Source organism: Podarcis muralis, chromosome 7 (assembly GCF_964188315.1).
Source record: "Podarcis muralis chromosome 7, rPodMur119.hap1.1, whole genome shotgun sequence".
Classification (NCBI taxonomy): Eukaryota; Metazoa; Chordata; class Lepidosauria; order Squamata; family Lacertidae; genus Podarcis; species Podarcis muralis.
Window position 1 is genome coordinate 88,830,059 of NC_135661.1, and position 14,018 is coordinate 88,844,076.

A 14,018-nucleotide genomic window follows, 5' to 3' on the forward strand; every position below is an offset into this window, starting at 1 on the left:
TCATTTAGTCGTGTCCGACTCTTCGTGCCCCCCTGGACCAGAGCACGCCTGGCACTCCTGTCTTCCACTGCCTCCCGCAGTTTGGTCAAACTCATGCTGGTAGCTTCGAGAACACTGTCCCACCATCTCGTCCTCTGTCGTCCCCTTCTCCTTGTGCCCTCCATCTTTCCCAACATCAGGGTCTTTTCCAGGGAGTCTTCTCTTCTCATGTGGTGGCCAAAGTCCTGGAGCCTCAGCTTCAGGATCTGTCCTTCCAGTGAGCACTCAGGGCTGATTTCCTTCAGAATGGAGAGGTTTGATCTTCTTGCAGTCCATGGGACTCTCAAGAGTCTCCTCCAGCACCATAATTCAAAAGCATCCATTCTTCGGCGATCAGCCTTCTTGATGGTCCAGCTCTCACTTCCGTACACCACTACTGGGAAAACCATAGTGAGGCATATGTAAGCATATTTACAGGCGTTTATTCAGCATCAGGACAAAAGAAAAACATGTCAGTTCCCAGCAAGCTGCGCTGGAATGTAAACAGACATGTGACATACAGCAGCTCCACACATCTGTTTAGATGGAATGGAACATCATAATCTTAACAAAGCCACGTTACAACTTTTTAGCACTCCTCATTTTAAAAATGCAATCCGCCCTACTGTGGGTAGGATCCTGTTTTGGTGTCTTTCCTGCCCTCTCTGCATTCTCCACTTCAGCAACCACAACATGGGATTTTTTCTCCCTTCATCAGTGCAGTCTTTTCCTTCGTTTGCTCCTCAGCCAACCGCTCTTCCTCTCTGGAAGCACAAGACCTGAGGCAGGTCTTTGATTCGCATCTCTACTCAGAACATGACCGAGCGGAAAGTGAAAGGAAGTCTTGTCACTACACAGATTTGCAGGTGAAATTAATATTATTAAATGGCAGGTTGGGAATGACGTGCAGCTGCAAGCTTTTTGAAAGACTTAAGAGCCATGGGAATTGCTGTCATCTATGCAATAATCTGGTGTGAATTGTGTTTTCCTGTAGCACAGGGCAGAGACAATATTGTTTTCCCCCCATGAGAAAGAAATTACTTGAATAAAAGTTTGAAAAAAGGGAAGCCCAGAATACTACAGTTCTTTTTTAAAATTCAGAAACAGTTGCTTGTACAGTGGTACCTCAGGTTAAGTACTTAATTCGTTCCGGAGGTCTGTTCTTAACCTGAAGCACCACTTTAGCTAATGCCGCCGTGCCACCGGAGCCCGATTTCTGTTCTTATCCTGAAGCAAAGTTCTTAACCTGAAGCACTATTTCTAGGTTAGCGGAGTGTGTAACCTGAAGCATATGTAACCCGAGGTACCACTATATAGATGATCTTTGGGGTCCCTTCCAACTCTACAGTTCTTTGATTCTATAACTACCTGCTCAAGCCAAGATATAGTGAAACCTAAGAAGACAGATCGGTCACCTCTAAAAAGATGACACACAGGATGTTCACATAAGGCACAAACTAGCCTGTATTAGTGCATTTTACCATGGTTTTGACATCATCATCATCATCATTTATTATTTGTACCCCGCCCATCTGTCTGGGTTTCCCCAGCCACTCTGGGTGGCTTTGAAACAGAAGATTAAAAATACATTAAAACATGGATAGGCAAACTAAGGGGATGGAGACACTCCTTCGGGTACACTGGACCGAGGCCGTTTAGGGCTTTATAGGTCAGCACCAACACTTTGAATTGTGCTCAGAAATGTACTGGGAGCCAATGTAGGTCTTTCAGTACTGGTGTTATATGGTCTCAGCGGCCGCTCCCAGTCACCAGTCTAGCTGCTGTGTTCTGGATTAGTTGCAGTTTCCGGGTCACCTTCAAAGGTAGCCCCACGTAGAGTGCGTTGCAGTAGTCCAAGCGGGAGATAACCAGAGCATGCACCACTCTGGCCAGACAGTCTGTGGGCAGGGAGGGTCTCATCCTGCGTACCAGATGGAGCTGCCCTGGACACAGAATTGACCTGCGCCTCCATGGACAGCGGTGAGTCCAAAATGACTCCCAGGCTGCGCACCTGGTCCTTCAGGGGCACAGTTGCCCCATTCAGGACCAGGGAGTCCTCCACACCTGCCTGCCTCGTCCCCACAAAGTCTACCTGTCAGGATTCAACCTCGATCCGTTAGCCGCCATCCATCCTCCAACCGCCTCCAGACACTCACAGGACCTTCACCGCCTTCACAAAATTGTAGCGGTGAAAATCAGGATTTGGAAAGCGTGGGTCTCAGCGGTTTTCCCCTTGCTGCTCCTTCCCCAGCCTGCAGCTTAGCTCTAAATCGGAACAAACCCAGCTGCTGTTTGCTCTGATCAAGAGCGGATTTTTTTGCTGGGGGGGGGGGGGCGTGAAGCAGTAGGACAAGTGGAAGTGTGGATCAGCCCTAAGACACACACACAATACAGTCTTGAAGGCATTCTAGATTTGCAGTGTTGGTAAAAAGCAAAGATTGGGGGGGGGGGGGAGGCTTCATTCAAATGGCCTCCCCCTGGATTTACTGCAGCGAGGGGGGCATGAGAAGGGGAGGCGAAGAGGACAGGGTGGGGAGCAATGGCCTGGTCCCTTGGGGGGCTGGAATATTTTTAGCCGTGTAGGTGACAGTATCTGTTTGACGCTTCCTCCTAGTGGCACCAGCAGCCTTGAATCTCTAGTTTTTCTTAATATTTAGATACCAGCTGCTGGGATTCAGGCGCAGGAATAGGGAGAGACGTGGCTCAGATTTTAAATGCGTCTGGCTGCCCCGCCAGGCCCCTGGCTTTCGTTGCTGCTGGTACTATTGGCAATTGCCCTCCCTTCACTCTAAGGGCAAGTTGCAACATTAAAATACCAAGATTAAAAACAGTTTAAGACACCTTGCAGAAGTAAGGCGGGTGCTGAAAGCATACGCCTCAAGTGTCAAAAACCAGGGCAAACCAAGAGGTTTGTCTTCAGCCTTTGCTGGAAGCCGTATAATGAAGGGCCCAAAGGGCACTTTGTCAGGAGGGAGGGCCACAGCTTAGGGGCCACCACGGAGAAAGCCCTCTCCCCATGGGCCACACCCTAAGTTTCTGGGGGTGGAGGAACCACTGAGAGGGCCCCCTCGGCCCATCTCAGCACCCGAGAGGGTATTGGGGTATTGATGAGGCAGAACAATGCCCTGAGGGCCACAGGTAAGCGGTAGAACATCTACGTACTATGGATGCAGAAGGTCCCAGGATCAGGACTAGGGATGATCATTTAATTCATTTATGAACTGCTTGCTATGGGGCATTCCGGAGCGATTTACCACCTAATACAGTATTTTTCGCTCTATAAGACGCACCAGACCATAAGACGCACCTAGTTTTTGAAGGAGGAAAACAAGAAAAAAAATATTTTAAATCCCAGAAGCCAGAACAACAAGAGGGATCGCTGCACAGCGAAAGCTGCAATCCCTCTTGCTGTTCTGGCTTCTGGGATAGCTGCGCAGCCTGCATTCGCTCCATAAGACCCACACACATTTCCCCTTACTTTTTAGGAGGGAAAAAGTGAGTCTTATAGAGCAAAAAATACGGTAACCTTTATAAAGCAGTTACATATATAAAAACAATGGTGCGTATAAAAACAATTAAAAAGACAATTATAAATATAAAACCATCTTACAACAACAGCACAAACGTAATGACCAATTCAGTTTTAAAACAAGATACCAGCTGAGGTGATGATTTTAGAAGGCTGGAAGAGGAATGTCTTTCACAGGTTCCAAAAAGACAACAGAGAAGGTGTGTGTCTGACATGCGGTGGGAGGGAGTTCCAAAGGTGCCACCACACCAAAGGCCCTGAACCCGACCTCATGCGGAAGGCACCTGAGCAGATGGGATCTGCAGGACACCCTCTTCAGCGCGATGCAGGATAAGGTCACCTGTACGTACAGGATAAGGCAATGTTTTAGGTATCCTGGTCTCAATCTGCCTAGGGAATGCCCCTAACCCTGAAATTCAGCATAGCTGTCAACTGTCCCTTATTTGGCAGGAAACTCCCTTATCCCAGTGCTGTGTCCCGCTGCTGTCCCTTATGGATGATGTCCCTTAAATTTCCCGGGTTTCATGCTCGCCCGGCTCGAGAGGGAAGCAGCGGCTCGGGGTCCTCCGCCGCAAGAGAGAGCGCGCGCACACAAGCTGCTGCGTCTCCGTCTCTCCCTTTCCCCCCTCGGGCGCGTTGTGAAAGATGGGTGGCGGCGGGCAGGCAGGCAGCCCCTCTCTTGTGAGACTTCCGCCACGCTGCCACGGGAAGCCGGAGGCGGATGAGGAGGCGGCCTGAGGGAGGAGGAAGAGGAGGGAATGGGGAGGGAAGCAGAAGGGTGGCGCTTCAGGGCTGCCACGGTGCCGCAACTGCCTCATGCCGGGCTCGCGGGCGGCGTGGGCGAGAGTCTCCCTCCCTCCCTCTTTCTCGGGCGGGGAAGAGCCGATGGAACTCCTTGCTCCAAGACGACGGCAGCCCCAACGTGCTGCTTAGCATCCCCTCCAACCAGTGGAGCATCTTAATGTAGTGATTTCCCCCTCTGCATCCCTTTCATAACTCTATTTTTATAAATCCTTTGTCCATCCGCAGTTCAAATTTTTACTACAAGTTTTCTGTCAATGTATGTAACTCTTTACAATAGTTTTTCAACTAAATTATAAGCTTTCCCCATTCTTTATTAAAGAGGTCCTCTTCCTGGTTTCTAATTCTGCCTGTAAGCTTTGCCATCTCGACGACGTTCATCAGTTTTGTCTGCCCCTCTTCTTTGGTGGGAGTTGTAGACCCTTAGGATCATCTAGTCCAACCCCCTGCAAAACACAGTCAGTGGCAGCCAAAGCAGCATGGCTCCATCAGTGCCGGATTTCTGTATAAGCTAAGCCAAAATCCCTTATTTGGGCTGCTGATCCCTTATTTTTGAGGCTGCTGGTCCCTTATTTTCAAATCTGTAAGTTGACAGCTATGCCCTGAAAGCTTGGAGAGACACTGCCAGTCCGTGTAGACCAGGGGTCTGCAACCCGCGGCTCCGGAGCCGCATGTGGCTCTTTTACACCTTTGCCGCGGCTCCAGGGCAGATACTAGTGAGGGGAGGAGGCACATTGTGCGCCCCGACACTCCCCACTGTGGCGGGCGCTGTACTGGCTGTGACGTCGCATGGGGGTGGTGCATGCGTTAGTCACGCACCGTCCCAACGTCACCTTCCCGCCCGCCCGCCCGCTACATTGTAAGGGGCATGTACGCTGGTCACTGTTTTGAAGGGGAGTGAAGAACACACACACACAAAAAGGTAACTTGTTAATTTAACGTTTATTTCTATGAGGAGGAGTAATTCTGAGGGGTCAAACAAAGAAATAATAAAAAGTGACAAAAAAGTTGTTTTTATAATGACGAGTTTTGCACCTCCCAGTTGTTTTTTCTCCGGAAACGGGTCCAAGTGGCTCTTTTTGTCTTAAAGGTTGCAGACCCCTGGTGTAGACAATACTGAGGTAGATGGAGCAGTTTCCTACATTCCTCTATTTGGCTTTTGCTGCACTGCCCACGAGGGGGCACCCTTGCTCTGCAACCGAGTCCCAAACTTAGGAGGACTGAACTGGACTTTAAATTTCCACGTTTTCTTACAAATTCACATGCCAGGCTCATTTCATCCTCCCACCCAAAAAACAGCTCTGCGTTCGGTTAATTGCAAAACAGGACTTATTTGCAGAAAGGTTTGGGCCAGGCCCTGTCTGAAAACGCTGGAGAGACAAGGGTTCGAATCCCCATGCAGCCAGGCTTCTTGCTGGGGTTAACCTCTCTCCGGAGCCTACCCTACAGGGTCGTCGTTGTGATGATAAATACAGGGAGCAAAGAAACACCCCAGAGGAAAGGTTGCCTGCCCTAAACTATGAATTTAGAAAGGCAAAAACAAAACGGTCATGATGATTATTAAAATTAATACCATTAATCTTGAAAATCAGATTAATCCTGTTAATGTATTTTCACTGGTAATAACTTTTATACGATGGTTTTGATAAAATCAATGCCATTGCTACTAGTCGTTCATGTTAATGTACTTACAGTTATAATTATTTTATACTTACGGTTATCAAAATTAAAAGTATCAATATGCACGTTTAGGATAATTACACTAATATATTTAGTTGCACTAATATATTTATTTGCTCTTGCGCTAATATATTTAGTTATAATTATTTTATGCTTACAGTTATCAGTGTTAATACTGTCGATATGCGTGATTAGGTTAATTACATCAATGCATTCACAAGTATAATTATTTTATACTAATCATTACATAGATTAATGATTGGATTAATTACAAGGGTCATATTAATATATTCACAATTATTTCATATTACCGGTTTTTAAATCAGTATTATCGATGTGAATAACAATAATACTAACAACAACCGTAACAATAACAATAACAATAATAATAATACTAAGAACAACAATAACAACAATAATGATAATAATATCAATGTATGTACAGTTAGTGTGATTTCCCTCCCACCCCTCCCGTCTCCTCTCCCCGTCAATCAATCCTTGAGGCAGCCAATAGGCGCGCGGGCTCCTCCCCCTCCCCTCGCTCCTCCCCCCGCGCTGCTGGGCCACGCCCCCCGAGGAGCGCCGCCAATCGGAAGCCTCCCCAGCCGTGCGGCGGGGAGGGGGCGTGGCGGCTGTTGCCGTGGCGACGTCGGGAGAGCGGGCTGGTGCCCGGATGTTGCCTGGTTTCGGCTGGGCCGGCTCCCAAGATGGCGGCGGCGCGGCGAGGGGAGCCCTGAGAGGAACCGGGAGGAGGCGGCGAGGAGGAGGAGGAAGGGACGAAGGGAGGCCGCAGCGCGGACCCGAGAGCGAGCGAGCGAGAAGGCAGGCGGCGGGGAAGGGGCGCGGAATTGGAAGCGGGTGAGGGGGGGGGAGAGTGCTCTCGGGGGTGGCCCACCCTGCGGGGTTGTTGTTGGCGGGGTTCATTTATCGATATTGTTCATATCCCGCCTTGGCCCCCTCTCTTCTCTCCCCCCCCACCGGGACGGGGTTCAAATCCTCCTCCCCGTTTTTGTCCTCCCTGCGAGGTAGGCCAGGGAGTGAGTGAGTGAGGGGGCGCCAAGGCTGAAGTGGGGAAGGGTCTCAGGATTTGAACCCTGGTCTCTCCCCCCTCCGACCCCCAGGTCTTAGCTAAGCCATGGACCACGTAAAGGACAGGTAAGCGGTGCCCCCCCAGGTCAAACATCCTGGCCCCCCCCCGTAAGCTTCATGGCTGGGTGGGGATTTGAACCCTGGTCTCTCGCAGGTCTTAGCTAAGCCATGCACCAGGTGTAGGTAAAGGACAGGTAAGAGATGCAGTCATAATACTGTAGTGGCAACCATTCGCACCCCACCCTCTGCTCCTGGGAGCTGAAGGTGGGATATGTAGCTCTGCTCCCCCACCGCCCCACAACAACCCTCTGAGGTAGGATGGGAGGAAAGTAAGCGGATGACCCCCAAGGTCACCCCCCCGTGAGTTTCATGGCTGGGTGGGGATTTGAACCCTGGTCTCTCGCAGGTCTTAGCTGAGCCATGCACCAGGTGTAGGTAAAGGACAGTTAAGAAATGCAGTCATAATAGTAGCAGCCATTCGCATCCCATCCTCTGGTCCGGGGAGCTCAAGTTGCCCCCCCCCCATTTTATCCTCACAATAACCCTCCAAGGTAGGATGGGAGGGGAATAAGCTGATGGGCCCCCCCAGGTCACCCCCCGTGAGCTTAAAGGCTGGGTGGGGATTTGAACCCTGGTCTCTTGCAGGTCTTAGCTGAGCCATGCACCAGGTGTAGGTAAAGGACAGGTAAGAAATGCATTCACAATAGTAGCCGTCATTCCAATCCCACCCTCTGCTCCAGGGAGCTCAAGTTGCCCCCCCCCCCCCATTTTATCCTCACAATAACCCTCCGAGGTAGGATGGGTCCCCCCAAGGTCCCCCGCCCCCGGTGAGCTTCATGGTTGGGGGTGGGATTTGAACCCTGGCCTCTCCCAGGTCTGACGCTCTAACCACTAAGCCGGTGCTGGATCTTTCTGGGGAGTGGAAGGGCAGCGGGATTTGAGGGGTACCAAGGAGCTGGGGTGGGATTTGTGGGAGGGGAATTTGTGAGAAGCAGCAGAATTTGTATGTTGGGTGAAGATCGCTGGGTTGGAAATTGGGGGAGGGGGTTATCCTTGGGGGAGAAAGGGGGTGCGATGGGGGGGATGGGGACGAGGGGAGGGTTTTACTGACTCGTTTTTGGAATTCGTTAGCTGCCTTTTCCAGCTGAAGCTGAATGCTAAGCCCATGTTCATAAAATGATAAAATGCAATGGGAAAGAAGGAACTGCAGTGAAGCCATTTCGTCATCAATATGTATTGGGGGGGTGGGGGGAACACCACCACCTGGGAGAGCCAGGAGGCAAGTCCCCAAGGGCCATCCTAAAAAAAAGGAAGAAGACATTGTCTTGATGACAGGCCTGCAGTGAAGGGGCCACACCACACACCTGCGAGTGTGGAGAGGTGTTGTCCAGGTGCAGTGCTGCAGCTAAAAAGTCCTTGCCCCGTGTCAACCCAACCTCTCGGCTGAGGACCTTAACACATGAGCTGCTCCCTATAGGGAAAGGAGTCTCTATTTTTTTATTTTCAATACCACCCTCCATCTGAGGGGTCGCTGGGTGTTTTACAATACAAAAAACACAAAAATACACAACGTAATGACAGACAAAACAATGCCCCCGTCAACCCAAACACAGAATATTGTAGGGATGGCTGCAATAGATGCTATAGGGGAGATGAAGTGGGGGTTGCTTAGGGTGGCCTAAGGGTGGACAAGTCACAATGGCTGTCTTCTGTCTCCCCACACCCCCCTCGGTTATGAAACACTTATTATGGGTTGACTTGGGGTGAATTTTCTCCAAGGGGCTCTAAGTGGTGTACATAGTTTCCCCCTTCAACCCCCACAACAACCCTGTGAGGTAGGTTAGGCTGAGGGGCAGTGACTGGCCACCAAGATCACTAAGTGAATGGGATATTGGAACCTTGGCTTCCCAGGTCCCAGACTGGCACTCTTGACAGCTGGACCACACTGTCTTTCTCTAGTTTCTTGCCATGAGACCTTTGTGACAGAACATTATGCCTCCGAAGAAATAATGGGAGCAGGTAAAGGTGGCTGTTTATGAAGTCGTGTGGGCATGAAGGGTCAAGGGGGCAGGTGCAAGGAAGTGTGGCATGTGGCTTATAAGAGTTTGGCACGTTCCAGATTCTCCCTCATTCTTTATTCCATAAACAGCATATGTTTTGCACTCACGGAAATGATCAGTCTGTATTTATTGAGCCTGAAATAATGTGCCAACAGTTTTCCGCCGCTGAAAATGGTAAAACACCCTTCTGCTACTTGGCAGGATTGGCCTTCTGCCGTTTCAAAGGCTGTCCTGCAGCAGAAACCCTTGTCAACGGAGACAAATAACTACTGTCCAAAAAGCTGCCTGTGGTTATTATGAGCTGCGTATCCAAATTGAGTGGATGTATCAACTAGCCCAGGGGTCAGCAACTTTTTCAGCAGGGGGCCGGTCCACTGTCCCTCAGACCTTGTGGGGGCCTGGACTATATTTTGAAGAAAAAAACACACGAATTCCTATGCCCCACAAATAACCCAGAGATGCATTTTAAATAAAAGCGCACATTCTACTCATGTAAAAACACCAGGCAGGCCCCACAAATAACCCAGAGGTGCGTTTTAAATAAAAGGATACATTCTACTCATGTAAAAACACGCTGATTCACGGGCCGGATTTAGAAGCTGATTGGGCCAGATCCTGCACCTGGGCCTTAGCTTGCCTACCCATGAACTAGCCAGAGTGGTGTTTGGAGAGCCCATCATAGCCTGAAGGTTGGTCAGTGGGGGGGTGGGGGTGGGGGGCAAAGGAATGCCACTTGAAAAAGCAGCAGTTTGGGCTGTGGCATTGCAACACAGCTTATTGCGAGATGAAACGGAACCTTACCCATAACACTTCTTCGCTCGTTTCATTGGATGGGGCGGAATCCAGGGGGCACTTCTGCCAGAGTGGCTGTAATCTCTTGGGATGGAGCTTGCATGAACTGACCCCTTTTTCCTACCGTCCATTGAGCAGATGTCTCCAACAGGCGATTTCTAAATCTCCTTCAATTAGCTAGAGTGGAAATGCCTCTAATTGCTGGGAAGTGAAATGCAAGTGAAAATTTAAAAGTGAAGCGAGCCTTGGCCTCTGCCCACCCAGAGACGTTCCTGTTTATGCAGGAGGGTGCCGTCCAGTCCCCTTTGGTGGATGTGCTTGAAAAGTATCGCCTTTCTCTAAAAGCATATTGATTGGTGGACGTGCTTCCGGAGGCTTTTCTCTTGGCAGAGTTGCTTCTTCTGATTGATACATCTCGTCCAAATGGACAGAGCGCTGGCTTGTAATTCACTTAGGAAGGGGAATTAATACATCTGGTGTGACGATCAAAGCTCTGCTGCAACACTCAGAGCGAGTGTGTTGTTGTGTTGTTTTAGTTACAGACACCAGCAAGCAGGCTTCTCTTTGCCAAATGTGCAGCCCTGGGGATGTTCCACAGTTGCGGGGCAGCCCTTGTAAAATTTCCAGGCTGGGAGTGCAGCGAATCCAGGAGGTCCTTATCTAATCTTTTGGCTTGGGACAGAGCTAATTTGGTTTGGGATGGGGGTGTTCCTGTATCATCTGCAAAAGCTTTTTTTTGTTTTTCTTTGAAGTGGAGAGATTCCCCTTTTGGTTGTTTAGGATTTGCACTTCCTACAGCAGCCCACAAGCCACATTCATTTCTTCAAGTGTTTGTATGCGGTTCACAAGCACCTGGAGAATCCATTACTGTAACATAATGCAATAATAGTAAACTCAGATCTCTGAGTGCTGGTCCTTGTGTGTCCAAAATGGCACCATCCATGCAAAAGAAGGAGGTACCAGAAGGCTTTGGAATACATGAAGGGCAGGGAGAGGAGGCAAAACAGCCACTAAGATCTGAACATATTCAATGCCATGAGATGCTGGCTCACTGCTTAGAGGCGAGGGAATGGAGTATCCTGGAGCAGGGCATAGCTGGCTAGGGCCCTCAGTAGGGACACTCCATACACCAGTACAGTCATACCTCGGGTTGAATGTGCTTCAGGTTGAGCGCTTTCGGGTTGCACGCTGCAGCAACCCGGAAGTAACGGAGCGCAGAAGGGGCAAAACGCGACATGTGCAGACGTGCCGTCACGTCTTACGTTCCATTCAGGATCCGTTCCGGAGCCCCGTTCGCATCCCGAGGTACCACTGTATATTGTTTTCATTCTAGCTCTTATGGTTACAGAAATGTAACTTGAGAAACAGACTTAGGGAAATAGGATCCAGCCCAAGGGCCAAATCCTTATCTCCCCCATGGGCCAAGTGTCCGAAATGTAACTTGTCAGCAGTGTGCAATCAATATTTGTATCCTTGTTTTTCAGAAGAGCTCAGAAGGGGTGTTTTAACCTCGCAACAGCCGTGTGACGTAGATTAGCCAGGAGAGTGTCACTTGCCCAGGGCCACCCTCTCTGACTGGCAGCTTAACAGGAGTCTGATTTGGGGTTTTCCTGATCCAAGTTTGGTGCTAGCTACTACAGTAACTGCTACCATCTATCACGGGATCTCTTGGACCTTGTGAGCTGAGCAAGTGATGGAAGAAACCTGCTCCCAATAAACCCTTGCTCAGAATAAAGAGGCAGTCTGTGTGTTCAGGTAGCTCCTTATCAGACGCATTTCTGCAGGCTTGTTTACCCCGTCATGGATCAGATGCTGCTTCCAGTTAATTGGGGGAACAAACCCTGCCTGCACCAGTAGGGCCTCCCAGGATGTCCCAGTCGTGTACCTTGACTGAGTGCTGTGTATTGTAGCTCTTTCACAAGGTCACTGGGTTTCTCTACGAAACTCTGATTTCTATCCACCAGTAGAACTGAGGCTGATACTGATTGTCCCATGATATATACGAGATGGATGACTCAAAATTGTGTTTGTCTAGGTCTGTAGTAAAAGCGAGTCTAGTCTTGCCAGGAGTTGATTGTCTTCCAGCTCGTTTTAACCTCTTTTACCCCTTGGACATGCCAACCAAAAGAGGGGTTTGTTGCAGGGGGTTGTGTCTCATGATAATAACTAATCATGGAAGAAATACAAAAGCACTCTTAAAATGTTTCATGAAATTGACAAACCCTCCGATGCAAAAAGCAGATCTGTAGCTCTTGGCCCCTTCTGGCAAGCTGACACTGTTGGGTATAATAACTAGCTTGGAACCACTTCAAAGGAGGAGAGGATCTCTCAGCGAGGAAGCAACCGAAGGAGAACCCAGGGAAACTGAAGATGAAACCATTTGTAAACCTGGCAATAGTCCCTCAGGCATGTGGCACAATTGCAAATTCTTCATGAGGGGAGGGGGAATTATTTGGCTTTGAAATGTTTGCCGTTGGAGTTGCCTCTCTGCAAATGGTGAGGGCTAGAAACTTGCTGCTTTAAACAAGATGAGAACTAGAATTCTCAGGGTCTAATGAACCCTGGGGCAAAAGAGCCCTGGTGGTGAGCTGTGATTCTTACTGGGTACCTACAAATTGCCGTTTGCTGGAAACCCCCAGCTGCAAGGTTGGAGGGGGAAGAGATGTGATTGACTCTGGCAGCGCGAAAGAATGCTCTCAATACGAAGCACCAAACAAGGCCTGAAAGCTAGCCAAGAATCAGCTTTCTCTTGCCAGCGAAAACATTAACTAATCCCAGCAACATTTTAAAGAAAATGCTCAACTTCTGGTAACGGAACAAACCTGCTGGATGAATAAATATATTGTTCTTTGCCTCTTACAACTCTGGCTGGGGATAAAAAGACTTGTGGAAATAAGACTCCGGAAGCATCGTTGTTGAGTTCAGGAAGCGGACTGCTTGTAGGGAGTGGGAGGAGAGGGGAGGACAAGGTGGTCCTGTCTAGTATTACTCCAAAGTTCTGGTCTTTCAGTCTCCCTGCTGTACTGCTCCATTTCCCCAAATCTCCCAATGTCCTCTCTTTAAAAGATGCTGCTTGCATTGGCCATGAAGATTTGAATGAAAAATTCTGCTTGAGCATCACTGCTTCTTCTTACGAGTGAGTAACTTCAGAACCAAACCCCTTGCCTATTCTTTTTTTTTTTATAAGATATTTATTAAGATTTTCCAATTGTTACAAAATGAAAACAGAAAAAAGAAAAAGACAAAATAAAAATATTTAAAAACAATCCAATCTTTCCATTACTTAACTTTCATTTGCTTGTTTCCCGGACCTCCTCACGCCTCCCTTTTTTGTATTCCAGTTCATTTTATTAGTTCAGCAAATCCTTTCCCTCTTTATTTAACCTAATCTTTAATCTTAAAATGTTATAGCATTAAAATTTTACCTATTAATAATCCATTTTTTCATATTCCTTTTTAGCATTACAACTAAAACCCCCTATACTTCAATCCAACATCATTTTAACACTCATTAATTTTACAATATTTCTGTAAGTAGTCTTTAAATTTCTTCCAATCTTCTTCCACCGACTCTTCTCCCTGGTCTCGGATTCTGCCAGTCATTTCCGCCAGTTCCATATCAAACCCCTTGCCTATTCTTGATCAGAATATGGTTCGGTCTACTCCACCTTTCCAACTCCTAGCAGTGGCCGGCTAGAAACTTACAAGCAAGTGGTATATTCTGTAGTATATTGCCTCTGCATGAGGAGGCTCTCCTTTGTTGTCACAGGGGGTGGAGCCCCTCCCCTAGGAAATAAGGTGCCAATGTTGGGGGTCTTTTAGTTTGTGGGGAGGAAATTGATAAAGGACATGATAAAATAATGCATGGTCTGGGGGAAAAGGAAGTTTTCATCTGTCTCATAGTACCAGAGCCCAGGACCATCTGATGCGGAGGCTGAACGTTAAAAACATGGAATCTTCTGCCACAAGGTGTAATGACAGCCAGAAAGTTGGGTGGCTTTAGAAGGGGGTTAGCCCAATTTCTGGAGGATAAGGTATGAGCCGCAGTG

At 48.6% G+C, this 14,018-nt stretch overlaps 1 protein-coding gene across 3 annotated transcripts in view; it reads left to right on the forward strand.

The window, feature by feature from the left end:
- Positions 1 to 6,702: 6,702 nt before the first annotated feature.
- Positions 6,703 to 14,018, forward strand: part of PAK4 (p21 (RAC1) activated kinase 4) — an 83,583-nt gene continuing 76,267 nt past the window's right edge. Inside the window, exon 1 of one of the 3 annotated variants that reach the window (XM_077932398.1) lies at positions 6,703 to 6,886. The gene's annotated coding sequence lies outside the window, so the exon portion shown is untranslated. Of the gene's footprint in view, positions 6,887 to 12,840; positions 13,106 to 14,018 lie in introns of those variants that run through there. The other 2 variants (XM_028741884.2, XM_028741883.2) reach the window with 2 other exon arrangements.